Source organism: Bactrocera neohumeralis, unplaced genomic scaffold (genome assembly GCF_024586455.1).
Source record: "Bactrocera neohumeralis isolate Rockhampton unplaced genomic scaffold, APGP_CSIRO_Bneo_wtdbg2-racon-allhic-juicebox.fasta_v2 cluster09, whole genome shotgun sequence".
In the NCBI taxonomy this organism is placed as follows: Eukaryota; Metazoa; Arthropoda; class Insecta; order Diptera; family Tephritidae; genus Bactrocera; species Bactrocera neohumeralis.
In genome coordinates, this window is record NW_026089622.1 from 13,342,369 (window position 1) to 13,347,967 (window position 5,599).

General features: G+C 37.6%; 1 non-coding gene across 1 annotated transcript; it reads left to right on the forward strand.

Annotated features, from left to right (window-relative positions):
• The first annotated feature begins 559 nt into the window (after positions 1-559).
• On the forward strand, positions 560-764 carry LOC126764748 (small nucleolar RNA U3). The gene has a single exon (XR_007668094.1). It is a non-coding gene; the product is annotated as a small nucleolar RNA U3 (small nucleolar RNA).
• Positions 765-5,599: the final 4,835 nt, after the last annotated feature.

Sequence of the window (5,599 nt, forward strand, 5' to 3'; positions counted from 1 at the left end):
ACTGTGCATTAGGAACGAAAGCGAACTTTGTCACTCAAACAGAAGTCAATCATCACTTCAGGGATAAAAAAAGGCAGCAACTTCTGGTTTCACCATTGCTTCAGATTCCTAATTTTGATCCAGTTAAAGATTTCCCGTTAGATATTATGCATTTATTATTGAAGTTATACTTCTTATACGAGTTCGGAAAAGGTTGCGATAGATTCAGGTTGCGCAACCTTGCTCAATATGAATCTAACGCAACCTTGTCTGCGAAGATGTTCGAGCAGCAAGCGAAGCGGTGACAATCGGCGATCGTTTGTTCGTTTCTTTCGGCACATCTCGGGTTTTCTACCAACAACGCAATATTGCCATGCTTATGCTGTTGTTGTTTTTGTAGAACAATGTTTCAATTTTTGGTTGGTGACATATTCACATGTGTGCGCATATGTACGTTTGTATGCTTGTGCATTATTGAAGTTATACTTCTTTTTTTTTCGTTTGTCCTTCATTTCTGCGAATTCTCAACTATTTTGCGTATCTTTTGGTTGAAATACTCTGCGTTGGCCGTTGAAAAATTAAGGCTATACTTTACATAATCATTTCTGTAGTTAGTCTTCATTTACATTTTTTTGGAAATCGACCCGCGATGACGAAGTATTTTCGTTTTATCTGACAGCGTGAGGTTTAAGAAGTTAATTTCCAATTTTGTCTTGTGGCATATTAGAAATGATGTTTCTTCGAAAATCGTTCGCTTACAATGTATAAAACCACTTCTGAGTGGTGATTTTAATGAATAAATTCCTCTTGGTTGAAATGCTCTGCGTTGGCCGTTGAAAAGTTAAGACTATACTTCTCAGGATCATTCATTCCTTTCATTTCTTCAAAGAAATTAATATTTAGAAATATGCATATTTGCATTATTTCGTTGTCATTTCCATATTCGTAGCAATAGAATTTCTATGGCATAAGTAAAATAGTGGCCGCCGATTGTCACCCCTTGCCGCTGTAGCAGCTTCGCCTACAAACATGCGTAAATATGTATGTATGCATACGTATGATCGTGAATACATATCGACGCAGAGTTTTGCGAGAAGCACCAGAAAGTTGTGCAATTTATGATTTTTAGCTTTTGCCATCGTCGCGAAAAGACGACTTGTTGGCAAAGGCATGCTCGGAGAGATGTTACGGCCTCTGTTTTTATGAATGAAGCGAGATCGCTTGTGGAATTTGCGCCAGCGTTCATGAATGAAATTGTTTTTTTTGTAAAATGTACTACACTTGTTCTTCGCCAATTTGGCTGCCATATTGTCTTGTGAAGATCAATTTTTTGTTGGTGACATATTCATATGTGTACGCATATGTATGTTTGTATGCTTGTGCATTATTTGTTTGGCAATGTATGTAAATATATGTACATATAAGTATATATGAATGTATGAACATGCAAGTCAATGCGCGCACATGTAATAAGTATATTGATAGGTGATGAAAATATGATTTCAATTTCTGAACGCGCACCGATAACTGCTGGGCCTTCAACGCGTGTTGATGGATTACAAAAGAGAGATGATTACGCTGCATATTCTCTTCCGCAACGAAGAGACAGAACTACATTTCTAGTCAAAGTTCCTTCATTTAGACTTTGCTTTATTCTTCATTTTATGTGCATAATAAATTTATAAAATGTGAATTTAAGTTTTCTAGTTTTCTTTCATACAAAATGATATGCATTTCTTGGAATATCACTAAGAAGTATAACTTCATCCGCGCGTAGGGACTCCACGCACCTTTTTTTTAAATGTAATGAAAAATCTTGGACAAAAAGCTGGGAGTGCCACAGGCGATCCTCTTAAAGGTAATTACCAACCATATTGTGGAGGAAATTTGTGTATTTTCTTTGTTTTTTTCTCATTTTTCAGAATTTGTCATGGATTACTGGGATGCTAAATTGGATTTCCTCATGTACAAACTACGTGACGATTTCTCAAACTTAAAACGATGCATCCAGTACGATTTAAATGGAAAAATCGAAGAGAAGATTAACATGACCATGCATCATGTTGCTGGAGCTCAACCCATGGCGTCCCCTAGGGAAGGATTATCTACAAACTTTCCTATTAAGACTTTGGAAGAGTTCCTCGATTTTGAGAGGACTCTCGACCCAATGCATGAGGACAATTTGGCTGACCCTGAAAAGGCTTTGAGCAAGCGTGTGACACTTGTGAGTTTATTTGGAATATATTTATATTTTGAGGCGTTATTATTGACTTTACCAATTGTCTGAGAATATTTTTGTGTTTTTTTTTTCAGAAAGAATTTATGAGTGTGTTAACGCATAAAGAATCCAATTACGCTGCAGACATTAAGAAGATCCTCAAGGAATTACTCGCCAAAGAAGTTCAACTTAATTATAGGGGCGTGGCCCGTGTTGTCAAAGGAAAAGGGAAAAAAAATTTCAGTGCAACAGCGACTTTTGCTTGTATGAGAGGTTTGTATACGAAGTCCATTCATGGTGACTGACTTATTTGGTTTTCATTGATTTTTTACTCGGTTTCCAGATTTCATTGAGACAAAATATAAAGACTCTAATCAACCATTGAAGATTATTACGATTACTCGTACAAGTGATTGGCTAGCAGGTGCTGGCGACAGATATGGAGGATGCATACAGCGTAAAAAGGAAGTTGGTGCAGTTTAACTGAAAAAAGAGCTTAGAGGGATCGAACCAGAACTCACCAGTCAGTGAAATCTAAATTTTGCGAATTTACTGTTTTTCGGGTTAAAAAAAGGAGTTAATTTTTAAAGTTAATTTTTTTGTTCAATATTATCAGGGGGTTTGTCCAGTTACGACAATTCAGGCACCAATTTTTTATTTTCGTGTTTAAAAAAAAGGAGTTACGTTAATGTTTTTTGTTCATTATTATCGGGAGTTTTGTTTAGTTACGACAACATAATGCTTATTTTTCATTTTCCATGTGGATGAAGTCCATTTAAAGTATATGTAGTATAACAATATATATTATATTAATAATGTAATAAAGACAATTAAACATAATTACTTCCGATAAATCGTTCTTCATTGAATGTGCCAATCCACAAAATACCTATTCAAATTACATCTGAACCTTGGCTAAGCCAAGGTATTAAAAAAAAAAATAAGCCTGGAACGGCGCTGGTTTCAGGGCCTGGACCAGTGTTAATAAGACGGCCTGGGCCAGCCGTAGTTACCAGGTCTGGCCCCACGTTACATTCCAATGCTCATCCAATATTGGTCCGGGCTTGGATACCAAGCCTGATATAAGCTTGCCAAGTCTTGGGAACGGCTTGGTTAAAGGCTGGGCCATTGGTGATTTCCTACCTGGGATCGAATGTACTTTTACAGAAATAAAGAATTTCATTGTGTTAAAAGAGTTAAGCATCAACCCACTCTACCCGGTAAAACTGGCGCATCCTAATAAAACAGCTCAATTCACCACAGCTGATGACACCACAGCCAGCTAGCGGTCACCACACGACGACATCGCATGCCGCTAAACCAACAAAAGGATTTGAATATTCGCCATACACACATTCGTTATCTAATATTCGTACGACACAAGCCGCCCATCCAAAACGTTTCATACTTTCCAATCCACGCTGCGCCGCGGAATTCTCACTTTGGCTTCGATCGTCATCGTTCCACCCGCGCCGACAACGATCCAACTCATCCTAATTCAATTCGACGCGACAAACCATTGTAATGCAAACAACGGATAACTTTTTAAATAAATTGTACCTTTTAAATATACAACTCCTTTTTTTTATTTTAAACACTCGCGCGAGTGTAAGCGCATACTGAGGCACCAGGGGTTTGTATTCCCCAATAAATTGGGTCTTTAAATAAACACATTGATATCCCAAACGGTTTTTAGTTTTATTTGAAAAAACTTTTTTAGCGCTCTTATTGAAAAACCCAGCAAAACAAACAAAGCTGCAGCCAATTCATTGCAAAATTATTGGGTATTGCCCGAATACCCATATAGTGGACATCTGAGTATTTAGCGCCATTTTGCTTTACATTTCGTTGATTTCAAAGCTCACTGTGGCCGAACCGAAAACCTATGAAGTATCATAACTAAGCAGTATATTAAGACATAAAACTGTAATTTCGCACAGGGCATCGCAGTAGCAAGTGGCCCCGACCTCTAATAAGTTTAATGTACATATCTCCTAACCTACTGAAGCCACAACAAACAAAACTTCTACCAACAGTGTAAAAAAGGAATGAAATCGGAAGGGAACCCCGCTTACTAGCCATTTAACGATACTGTTCAAAACTAAAAGAGCTATAAATCAATAACTAATCACGTCAGACACATTAGGTTTCACCTCCGAGTTGGTATGAGAAAGCTTGAGCCGATGTGAAAATTGGACGATGGGTGTGGCAGCGCCCACTTCATGGTGAAGTCACATATCTCGGGACCCTCTCAACCGATTTCGACTAAGTTTAGTACGTGGCACTTCTCTCATATTCCTATATCACAGGGTGAGAATGGGCGAAATCAGACTATACCACGCCTACTTCCCACATAAAAAAAATTTTAGATTCCATTTGGTTCTTTCACTTCCCAGTTTTAAACAATTTTTTAATATTGGAAGCTATTTATATGAGTACGCAGTCGTTTTACTTTGTCCACAATATGGCGGCATATATCGCTGCCACCCTCTTTTATTTATAATTATTATATTAAATTTACAGATTTATAATATTGCTATTCTTATATAACAGGATAAGAATTTGCACTGATAATTCCTGTTAAATATGTCACCTCATAATCAAAATTTGTCCAACTCCAAACAAAACTGTTCAAGCCCCTAGGTACCAAATATATGGACCCAATAACTATAGTTTACTTTTGACCGAAAAATGGTCAGTGTGTGAAATATACAATGGAAATTCAGACAAAATAATTTCCGATAGTAATTCTATATATCAGAAATGGGTTGAATCGGGTCAATAGTTCCATAAGCCCCCAAATACCCAATATAAATATTTTCATTTTTCCAGGTGACTTTAATCCACACACATCGGCAAATATTTGCTTTATCTCAATGAAAATTACAGATCACTCAGCAGTGTATATTTGTACCTACAATAGATACAATTGCGCGAAAGCTTGACTTATCCCTCATATAACTGTTATAACTGTATGATTGGTGATTGTATGTGTGTTACCGTTTTACATCTTAAGATATTTCCCTTTGACTTTCAATCTTTTACGATCTAAACTATTATTAAGCAGTTGAATCGCAAATATATTTTCATAATGATCCAAACGGATCATGGAGTCATGTGTAGAAGTTCACGCAAGTGAGGAAAGTGGCCAGAAACGATTCTATAACACATGGCTCAAGCAGCTCACGACTTCCGGTCTTTGACCAAGTAACCTCTGGATAGCCAAAGACCATCTGTTCGAAGGCGAGCTAAAGTGAGAAGACGGAAAATCCCCTACATAGGGTTGTGTGCTGGGTTTGGGACCGGCCACGTAAAAATCCCCCCCCCCCCCCCCAATGAAAGATTACCAACTGCCTCGGTTGAGAGACCCCCCTTTTGATGACGACCATGGCAAACGAAATA